An 11,720-nucleotide genomic window follows, 5' to 3' on the forward strand; every position below is an offset into this window, starting at 1 on the left:
TCACGGATTGGCCAGCCTAATCCTCATGAAATGCAAATCCAAGCATGGCATACTCTCCTGGCTTTCCGCTTGCTTCTGGAATAAAATCTAAAATCCTGAACATTTCCCATGGGGCCCTGCCTGACCCAACGAGGGCCTCCCTCCAGCTGCATCACACACCACTTTCCTTCTCTCTGTCCTCTCCAGCCACACTGGCTTGCTTTCTCTTCCTCAAATAGTCTAAGTCCTGGACTATCTCGAAGCCTTTACCGTGACTGTTTCCTCTGCCCAGATGCTCATCCCCTAGTGTCTCTTTGAACAGCTTCTTCTTACCTTCAGGTCTCGGCTCCTAATTCTTTTGCCCAAAGAGGCTTTTGGGATAACCCATTCTAAAGGGTGGCCTTTGCCAGTTACTGGCTCCCTTGTTTATATCCTTTCTGGCACCTTTCACAAACTACAATTACTTCACTTATATACTTACTTACTGTATTGTTTCCACTCTACTTCTAACAACTAACATAGAGTTTGGGACCTCATGCAACAAAGAAACACAAAACAAAACAACAACGACAACAAAACATTGAGTGTTGAGTGAATAGAACCCATAAGCCCTCTCCCACAACTTCGATAAAGCACAGACTCAGAGTGAAGGAGGAGATATCACTGCCTGCGTGTGAAAGCAAACAGCCAGTTAAACTTATAAAAAACATGCTTTTGAGCATAAGTTAAGATCCCCAAAGATATTTTCTAACTAACGATGTGGAGCTGCAGAAGGAGATGCAAAGATAATAAACACATTTAATTTGAAACAGATGGAAATCTGGTCACTGGTTACTTGACTTGGGGCCCTTGAAAAAGTATTCTCTTCCCTTCAACATTTTGTGAGTATAATTTTTTAAGTGCCAGAATGTGCTCTCATGGAGGACATCCCCAGCTCCCCAACGGTCCCCCGATGACAAGGCAAGGCTTGATTGAGTCCTGTGGACCCACACTCGTTTGCATATCTGCCTGGGTCTGGTTGGAGGTAAGGCACAACTAAAACTTTATTAAGCAAGCATCCCAAAGTGAGGGAGGCACGTGAGGGTCCTCGAACAGGGCACTAGAGACATGTATAATAACACATTTATTGAGTGTAGATTTCCTTAAGGTGCCAAAATGTGCCTTAGGGTTGTCAGTACAAATGTTACAACTTGCTAGAAAAGTTGGAGGTATCTAGTGATCAGACACAGAGCAGATGTTCTTTTAAGCTGAAGAATTTTGTTTTTCTAAAGAACTGCCCACCTACTTGCAACTATGCGGCACACAAACTGCTTAAGTGGATCTTTTGAGAGGAGCAAGAGAACTACCCTAAGGGAAGAGAAGCTTCAGGAACAACAACTTCAGAAACCCAGTTTAGACTCATAAAAGAAAAATGGTGCACTGTTAAAAAATTGGCATGGCACGGAGAAATGTTTAGGTTTCTGTCCAACATCAGTGAGGCTATTTCAACGACAGGTCCTAACCTGAGGCTCCAAGCAGAGACTCTGATGTTTCTATATCCTTAACCATTCTCTTCTAATTATCACCTCTAGGATGCCAGTTTTCAGATTAAATTTCTTTGGCTTTCAGGGAAAAATGTTAAATCCACCAGAGATGCTGCCACTTAGTGCTAACCACAAAATTCCGAAGCAAAAGTCACGTCCTGCTTTCTGAGCCCTTTCTATAGTCGGACACTCTTGATGAATCCCAGATGCAATCTTCATGGGTACAGCAGCAAGAAGCGCTCCCTGGACTTTCTGCTCCTAACTAACTCTGGTCATCACTGCAGATCTGAGGTTGATTACATATGTACCTTGACATTCCCTTCCACATAGTTAATATTTTGAATCTACTGTCTTTTGTTCTTCTCTACCTTTACCCAATACTTTGTCATCTTACCATCCATCCATCCTCCCATTCACCCATCCACCCATCCATCCACCCATCCAATATGGACTGAGGATCTGCCTCTTGCTAGATCTAGTGCTATGTGTTAAGGAGATGTTGGTGAACAAGATAGAGCCTGTGACTTCACAGAACATAAAATCTAACAGTGGAAGTAGGTATGAAAACAGACCATTTATTGCACAACTGGTCATTACAAAAATGGAGACACTCGAAAGATGCGAGAGAGAGAGGCGCTTGGGTGGCTCAGTCAGTCAAGCGTCTGCTTTCAGCTCAGGGTCCTGGGACTGAGTCCCACGTCAGGCTCCTGGCTCAGCGGGGAGTCTGCTTCTCCCTCTCCCTCTGCCTCTCCCCCCAATTGTGCTCTCAAGCACGTGCCCTCTCGCTCGCTCTCTCAAACAAATAAATAAAATCTTCGGAAAAAAAAAAAAAAGATACCAGGGACCAGAGGGAGGGCAGGTCTATATCCCAGGGTGAGAACTAGAAGGTGTCATGAACAGCACCATAGAGGAAGTGAGGAGTAGGAGTTCCCCAGGAGGATGAGCCGTTCAGGGGAGGAAAACTGGGAAAATGTTACATTTCAGGCAGAGGGAGAGAGACAAGCCAGTCCCAGAAGCCTAAGAGCCAGCAGCATTTCTGAGGCCCTGGGATGGTTCTCCTGTTGAAAGAGCCCTGGGGTTGGGAGGGGGGGAGGTTGAGTAGAACAGAAGATGAAGGGAGCAGGGTCAGGTCAGGAAGGATCTTGTGGGTCTTGTCCACTGGGGTGACTTGGATGTTGGAAAATCACTGAAGGGGGCGCCTGGGTGGCATAGTCGGTTAAACGTCTGACTCTTGGTTTCAATTCAGGTCATGATCTCAGGGTCCTGGGATTGAGACCGCCTCCTTGGGCTCCATGCTGAGCACAGAGTCTGCTTGAGATTCTCTCTTCCTCTTCCTCTGCCCTTCCCGCTCGTGCTCTCTCTCTCTCTCTTTTTAAAATAAACACATAAAAGGGGCGCCTGGGTGGCTCAGATGGTTAAAATAAACAAATAAAATCTTTAAAAAAGAAAAAAAATCACTGAAGAACTGCTGAATATTCTCCCCAAACACAAATAATTAATATAATGGGAAATGGGGGAAAAAAGAAACAGAAAACACAGTTTGATGAGCAGTGTATTAACCCTACCCTCTAAAAATGAAATGCTATGGTGACAGATGGTAGCTACATTGTGGAGAGCACAGCACAAAACGTAGAGAAGTCAAATCACTGCGTTGTGCACCTGAAAATAAAGTAACATTGTGTGTCAACTATACTCAAAAAAAATTAAAGAGAAAATTGCTTGATATTAAAAACATATATACCAGGGGACCCTGGGTGGCTCACTCAGCTAAGCATCTGCCTTCAGTTCAGGTCCTGGGATCGAGCCCTGAATTGGGCTCCCTGCTAAGCGTGGAGTCTGCTTCTCCCTCTGCTTCTCCCCCAACTCATGCTCTCTCTCTCTCTCTTTCTCTCTCTCTCTCTCTCTCAAATAAACAAATAAAATCTTTAAGATACACACACACACACACACACACACACACACACACACACACACACACACACACCAGCTCTTAGATATTTCCTGATCTCCTGTGTCTCATCCCTGTAGGAACTGTTTTCTTTGTAATATATACATGTGTATATGGGTGTAATTCCTTAGTTGCACCGCAGGAAGCATTAGATGTGGGACACCTGTTCTCCTATTGTTCTACTACTTGGGGGATATTCCCACCTTTCTCTCATGACTGCACTATGCAAACAGGCAAGAATAAGCTGACAGCATCGATTTATTTTCTTCCCAGATTAAATGATTTTTCATGAAGTTGGAAGTTCCGGTTCAGCAACTTCCTCTTCTGACCTCATGCCAGGCCACTCACTTGGGGGTTACTGAGTCACTCAGAACATGACATCTGATGGCGGATTTTTTTTATCCTTAGAGCTCCCCATGAGAAGAAAAAGGAGAACAAGAAGCAAGACGGTCTGCCCGAAGACCGGCCCTTGCCTGATGGGCAGATGCTGCAGAAGGGGGAAGGTGCCCAGGTCTTTAAGGACAAAGCAAAAGACACAGGAGGTGACAAGGCTACGAAGGAAGGCCCATCTCTAGGCAGAACGCAACCGAGAAAAGATGCCAAGGGTAAGGCCAGCCCGGGGCTGCAGACAGACCCCGTCCCTGTGCATTTGCAGGGACCCTTGGGTTTATTAAATTGGGTCCCCGAGCTGGACCTTCTCATGCAGGGTCACAGCTGCTGGGGTAGGAAAAGCATTGTGGTTGCAAACAGCAAGTCTGCAGAGCTACTGCTATTCATGACTGAACTTCTGGCTCCAAAGCTCTAATTCCCATACTTAGGTATGATCCAGGGCTGAGCCAGAAAGGACCACAACAATGGAATGAAAGGCCGTGCATGCTGATTAGCTCAGAGGCCTCATTCTCTGTCATGGGCCCCAGAGGCGGCCTCATCTTCTCAGTAATGGAATCTGAGACTCAGGAGGAAAAGCAGAGCGCACTTTTCCGGGGAGAGGGGGGATGGCTTTGTTCTGGCCAAGGGACCCCAACCCTTTTCCCCATTGATCACCTTTGCTTCTGCTGAGTTGGGCTCTTCCACGCTGGGCTGCCTCTCAACCCAGCAAAGCACGGACCTGAGCCCCAGCCATGTCCCATCGAGGCAGGAAGAGCCAGTGGCCAACAAGGTCTCCCTTCTAGTATGTGGAACGAATCACTTAGTGCTGGTGGCAGGTGTCTTCAGAGTAGGAGGCAGCGGCCAGAGAGCTGATCCACGGGAGAGCAACTAAGCCAGCTGGAAGCATGTCTCCTTGTTTCTCCTTTTGTAAATTCTACCCCCAACCCACCTCTCTGTCCCTTCTCCCCTGCCTCACCTACCTATTCCCCAAGGGATGACTTACCTACCCTTGCCTATGGCTCTCAAGCTCCAATTTACCAACCCTGATTTACCAAACATACGGAGTAGCCCGCATTGTCTGTGCCCAGGGGGCTGGGGCGACTCCTCTCTGCATCTCTATCTTCCTCTCGCTAAAGAAGTCAAACCTCCTGCAAATACATCTACACGGCATTTCTGCTAAGTGTGCCCCCCTGCCAACGGGGAAGGGGAGAGCGAGGGGGGTATTTTTAAGACGAAAAGTTATCTTTAGGGCGCCTGGGTGGCTCAGAGGGTTAAGCGTCTGCCTTCGGCTCAGGTCATGGTCCGGGGTCCTGGGATCGAGTCCCGCATCGGGCTCCCTGCTCCTTGGGAGCCTGCTTCTCCCTCTGCTTCTCTCTCTCTCTCTCTCCCCCTCTGTCTCTCATGAATAAATAAATAAATAAAAATTATCTTTAAGCCTCATTTGCTACCTGGAAGACGCAACCTTTTCTGATCATTAACATGGAACCATCGCTTATTCCACGTGCTAAACACAGTGACGAATGATAGTTGCCAGAAGGGGATACATAAATTCTCCTAATTACCCCCAGAGACCTATCCGCATGGAATCAGAAAGGGCTTTCGTTATGCGGCCATTGCTCAGTTCTTGAAAGTCAGAGTTTCGCTTCCCTAAAAGCCGTCTCAGTTTTAGTCTCATTTGGGCCAATGAAAGCCATGATGACGGATCATATAAGGCAGAACTTGAAAAGTGGGGGTTTTATTTTGTTTTGTTTTGTTTTTTGTTTTTGCAAAGCTCAGTCTTATCCCCCAGGACTGAAACTAGTAATTAAGGAGAATTGCAGGGTAAGGGAAGAGAAGAGATGTAGCAAAGTGATGTAGGAGAGAGAGGGGAGACCCTTTATTTTGGGATAAAGGCCTCAGCCTTGAAGCCAAGCAAGTGCAAAATCTGTGTTGCAGACACAGTTGAGGATGAGCTGTAAACTTCCAAGGCATGTGGGGGAAACCTCTGGCCTCCTCCTGTCTCCGAGCTCAGAGGTTTGTTGAAGGAACGCACAGAAGCCCAGGGCTTTTCCAGATACCTCCTCCACAGAGCAGTATGCTACTCCCCCACTCTTCCGACCTTCCCAATTTATATTCCTTTCCAGTTCTGTTTAGTGATCAGAGCCCCCCTTTGCTTTCTGACCTCGGTTTCCCAGAGCAGCCATTTATACAAGTCAGCTAAGCGACAAGAACTTGAAGGAGTGCATGGGATACAAAAATGGATGCGTTCCCTCCCTCCCTGAATCTTTGCTGAGCACCCACTCCGCGTCAGGCTCTGTTCCAGTGCTGAAAATACCTTGGTGAATAAAACCAGTAATCAAAGACACGAATGCGTGAAAGCATTAAGGGGCCCCGTGCTGTTCTCCAGCTCATCCCCAGCCTTCCAGAACAATGTTGGCAGAGGGTGCATGTGAGCTGCGTTCCCACCCACTTACAGTCCAGTCTGGGCCAAATCAATTATCTCAGGAGGATTCCAGTGCTTGCTCCAGAAGAAAGGAGTGCTTTGGGAAGCTTTGGAAGGAAGCATTTATCCTGGGAGCCTGAAGTTCAGAATCCACAGACTGCCCCCATGTGAGCCCTTCTGGTTCGTATTTTCTTCCCCCTTTAAAGTAATCAAGCTTTTCTTCCATTTGGGGGTTTCTACCCACTTCTGACCCCGAAAGGCTCAGGAAATTACAAAGCAAGTTTTCCAACAGATGCTTTTCCCAGCGTCAGATGGTCCGACACAGCTGCCAATTTGCTTTCACTCCATCTTGCAGGCCTGCCACATTCAGAAGTAAAAATGGCCCCTTGCTTGCTTGTGGAATGCCCAGCTGCAAAAGCGAGGCTGCCTTTCACCACCTGAGAGGCACTCCTAACCTCACAGAGGGTCCGCCAAGCAAGAGATCCTGGCAGGAAACATCCATAGGGGTAGGATGCAAAGATCGACAGTGGAGTTGTGGACTGTGTGTGTGTGTGTGTGTGTGTGTGTGTGTGCATGGGGGGGGATAGAAAAAGGAAGGGAGGGAAATTCATACATGTTTAAGGACTGGGTGAAATGGGCTTGCTTGGAAATGTGCACTTTCCACAGCAATCTTTGGAATCCTAGGGCAGAGCAGAGCAGGGGTGACTGCATCAGTAGGATCTGCAGCCACTCCCCGTCAGAAAGCCATGTGTTGTATGAAATCCGAACCACATCCCTTGCTGATGACCCGCCCCCGCTCGGGGGGATCTGGGGCGATTTGGAAGATTGTAGATCAAAAGGAGAGCTTGCTCCAATTTGTCAGAGTCAGGAAAACACAGCATTCAGACCAGTATTGGGTAACTGCACATCCTGTCTAAACACGCTCCCCAAGCCTTGATGGTTTAGCAGAGCATGACTTGGTTTTCTCTGAAAGCAGCAGATGATTGAAAAAGAAAGGAGAGGAAACAGAGCAAAAGCTCAGAGATGATGACGGGTCCGCCACTGACATGCCTCGTGGCTTTGTGCAACTCATCCCAGATTTTGGTGCTTCGGTTCTGCCTCATGCCGAACGGAGCTCGTTGTCCTCAGAGCATCCGAGAATCACCAAGTTGGGAGAGATCTTCAAGGTCGTAGTGTGACCACTAAGAACCTGACACCTAGTAGACACTAAGAATTCTAATCCATCAGTGAGGTCACTGAGTGGAGGAGTGAACATGTGAACGCTGGGATCCCTGTACACCATCTCCACAAGCAGTCATTCGGTCTAAAGCACCAGCAACGACATGACCATCTGCTGAGATGGGCTACTCTGTCTTTGGCAGCTGCAGCTGTTAACATCGTGAGCAAATCCAACTCCAAATCCAGAACTGCCTCCTGGAAGCTTCCACCGCTGGTTCCATTTCCACCCATTGGGGCTGGGTGAGATGGGTTTGATCACTCTTCTATGAGGCTGTCTTTCATAACTGCTGTGCCTCCCATTGGGTTCTTCTCTCTTCTTCGGTCTTATTATTTCCACCTCCTTCAGCCATGCCCCAAATCACAAGACTTAGGGGTTTTTTGTTTTTAATTTTTTTAAGTTTTTTTATTTATTCATTCGAGACACGGAGATACAGAAAGAGAGAGCACGAGCAGGGGGAGAGGCAGAGGGAGAAGCAGGCTCCCCGCTGAGCCAGGAGCCAGACATGGGGCTCGATCCCAGGACCCTGGGATCATGACCCAAGCCAAAGGCAGATGCTTAACCATCTGAGCCACCCAGGCGCCCCAAGAGAGTTTTAGGGTTATAGAGTCTGCACCGTTGCCATCATTGTCCTCTGAATGAGAGACAGTTTGTCTAGGTGCTCCTGAGCTGAATTCAGTGATTCATCTGTGATTGGACCAGGAAGGGAAAAGTGGGTCTGTCCCCTTCTTGTTGCAGATCCTGGGTCTAATGACGCAGGCGATTGCCTCACTGGTGTGTGCAGTGGCTAAGCCTACTCATCTTTCCCCAAAGCTGAATTTACTTTTTAGATCCCAAACAGATGCTCGGTTACGGGCTGCTCAAAGACAAAGAGCAATTCTTTGGGTCTTCTGTGCTTCAGACAAAATTAAACACATCAAGGCCAATGAGTGATTGATTATTGTGGTTAAATTCTATTTCAGCCACCCTCCTCCCCATCTCACACCATTATGCATACTTCCCACGAGTCAGTAATGAAGGAGAGAGGCATCCCTGAATCCCCCTCTCACCCTGATTATAACTCTAGAAAAGGATCCTTAAATTATAATAAAGATGTTGAATTGTTCCTTGCACATGTTAATACTGGACAGTTTACCAAGTATTTTTCAAATACTTGGGGAGTGTACCTTATCTTTTAGATTTTTATATCAGACAGAATTACATTTGCCCTGAAGGGATAAGAAGAAAAAAGTTCCACCAACAGAAAGAGGAGTGCATTTCCTCCATATGACAAGATGTCCAGAGGAAGGTAGTTCAGGGCTGGTAGGAGTCTCCATGATGGCATCAGAGACCCAAGCCATTCATAGCCTTCTTATCATGAGGATAAATCCTCATGTTCACAAAATGGCTGCTCACCTCTGTGCATCACACCTATCTCCCAAGCAAAAAGAGAACAGATGAATGAAGATAAAAGAGAAAAATACATTCTAGCTGATTGGAAGAAAATAGTAACTTTCCAAGACACCCCTTTCCCTCCAACAAACTTTTATACACACACACACACACACACACACACACACACACACACACACACTGGAAAAGCTGGATTAAAATGTACATTACCAATACTAGAAGTAAAGATTAGCTTTTCTTTAAGGAAGGGCAACTCTAATAATCATGATGGTCTAAACTCTGGATCCAATCAGAAAAGTAGGTCGGCATCCTCCCATCGGGAGCAAAACAGATGGGTGTCACCATGTGACCACGGTCATGTCTCTTTTTTTTCTTGAGGTTTCTTTGATGTTTGGTAAATTGGCTTTTGTGCTCCCGGTCCTTCTTAAAAGAATTTTCCTCAGCCCTTCTCCTGGGCATGACTTCCAAATGTGTCTCCACATTTGCTATGATTCCACTTCATTTCACAAAGGCTTTGGTATCAGCCTTGGTTTTGTCCCATTTATAGTTTACAGAAAAGAGGGGAGCTGATACAGATGAGCCTTATTTCACAAACCGACACTAGTGTCAATGTCAAACAACAAGGGGTCAGAAATGGCAGGGTTCCACTCACAGCTCCACCATTCCTAATGTGCAACCTTGGCCAAGTCCTGTGACTTCTCTGCATCATTATTCTTTCACTAGTGTATTAGTTTTCCATTGCTGTATAACAAATTACTACAAATGTAGCAGCTTGCAGCAATGCCTGCTCATTATCTCAGCTTCTATGGGTTAGGAGTGCAGGCACAGTTTAGCTGGGTCCTCTGCTCAGCTCTTATTTGAGACTCAGGGTCGTTGCCAAAGTCCATTTGCTTGCAGCTTTAGAAATCTTGATGGCATGTTGGGGTGCTTGGGTGACAAAGTCGGACTCTTGGTTTCAACTGGGGTCATGATCTTGGGGTCATGATCTCGAGGTTGTGAGATCAAGAGCCCTGTGTCAGTCTCCATTCTCAGTGCAGGGTCTGCTTGGGATTCTCTCTCTCCCTCTCCTTCTGCCTTTGCTCATGTGTGTGCTCTCTCTTTCCCTCTCTCTCTCTCTCAGATAAATATTTTAAAAAGAAAAAAGAAAAAAAAGAAATCATGGTGGCGTGCTTCTATATGGCCAGCATGACTTGAGTCTCAAGCCCCCGAAACTTCTTTTAAAGGGCTCACCTGATTAGGTCAGGCCCACCCAAGATAAACTCCCTTTTAATTAATTTATAGTCAACTGATCAGGGGCCCTGATGACATCTGCAAAATCCCTTCATCTTTGCCACAATGTAACATAATCATGAGCTATATCTCATCATATTCACAGGTCCTGCCCACACTCAAGGGGAGGGGACTATACAGGGCACACATAATAGGGGGCAAAATCTCAGACCATCTTAGAAGTCAGCCCACCACGCCCTTCAACATGAAGATACAAATAGGACCCATCTTATATGGTCGCTCTGAAGATTAAATGAGATGGTGAATATAACAGGAAGCATCCAGCCAGCAACAGCTGCTATAATATTCCAGCATTTCTTAGTACTACACGGCAGGCCCCACACTAGGAGCTGCGGATTCAGAAAATAATAACATAAACCTTGCTCTAAAAAAGTTACGGCATTTCTCTAACACTAAATACTCCCCCCTGCCCACCCCAACCCCATTCAAATCTGGCAAAAAGCAATAAAGCTTTAAAATCCAACTAAATGACTTTTTGATACAAAGACTCAGGGTTGTTTTTTTTCACTTATTGAAGCCACTGTCAAAAATAAAAAGTGCTGACTCCAATTGAATACTATAATCCACAGGACTATTATTTCCACCCTTAAAATCCCCTCTGGTTTGGCCGCTAACTTGCCGTCAGAGGAGGGCTGTCTGGTAATACTGTGTCAGCACAGGTGAACTCAACTCTCCCTCAGTGTTTCTTAGCCTTGGGCTAACTTGCCGTCAGAGGAGGGCTGTCTGGTAATACTGTGTCAGCACAGGTGAACTCAACTCTCCCTCAGTGTTTCTTAGCCTTGGCTGCTCATGGTCGAATCCCCTGGAGGGCTTGTCCAGGGTCCCACCTGCTGAAACACAGGTGCATTTTGCTGGGGTGCAGCCTTGCTCTGGAATTTTTTAAGCCCCACCCTCTCCCCCAGGAGGCTCCAACACACCACCAGCGATGAGAATTTCTGCTGGAGCCAAAGTCTGATAGTTTCCCACAGTCTGAAAGCCAAATTCCCCTTAAAGAGAAACTGTCGAAGACAAGATGGGCCAGAAGCGTGAGCGGCAATAAAGGATTTTCCCATTTACTTGCAGCAAAGAGACTGAAATTCAACACATTTCACACCTTTTCAAGCCGCTCTCCCAGGTCTGGACTGCTGTTCCTTTTCACAGACAGCCCGCCTCTGGGTGGGGAGTAGCTGGGAGGGTGCTGAGCAGAGAATACATTGCCCAGAAAGCTGCATGTCTTCCGCTCATTCATTCAGTCTTTATTTACTGTCACCTGCATGTATAGAGCACCTACTGTATGCCAAGTTTCAGGATGGGTGCTGGGGCTTCAAAGACCAGGGGAACCCAAACTGTGCCTTCAAGAGCTCAGAGTCTAATGCCAAGATGCAAAGATGCCCTTCCTGGACCAGACAAGAAGTGCTTTCTGGATCGAGGACAGGAAGCTACTTTTTAAGTTGTAAATAATCTTTTTAAAAACTTTCTCCATCTTCTAGGACTACGTGTATCTCTCTCCAGGGTTTAATCACTCCCAGAGGGCAGCCTCTTTCCAACTTCCCCTCCTCTCCCTGGCAACCATTCTCCTCCCCCACGCCACCCTGAAAAAAA

The sequence above is a fragment of the Eumetopias jubatus genome, unplaced genomic scaffold (genome assembly GCF_037043125.1).
Source record: "Eumetopias jubatus isolate StellerSeaLion01/CBP00866 unplaced genomic scaffold, mEumJub1_p1.0 scaffold_10, whole genome shotgun sequence".
Classification (NCBI taxonomy): Eukaryota; Metazoa; Chordata; class Mammalia; order Carnivora; family Otariidae; genus Eumetopias; species Eumetopias jubatus.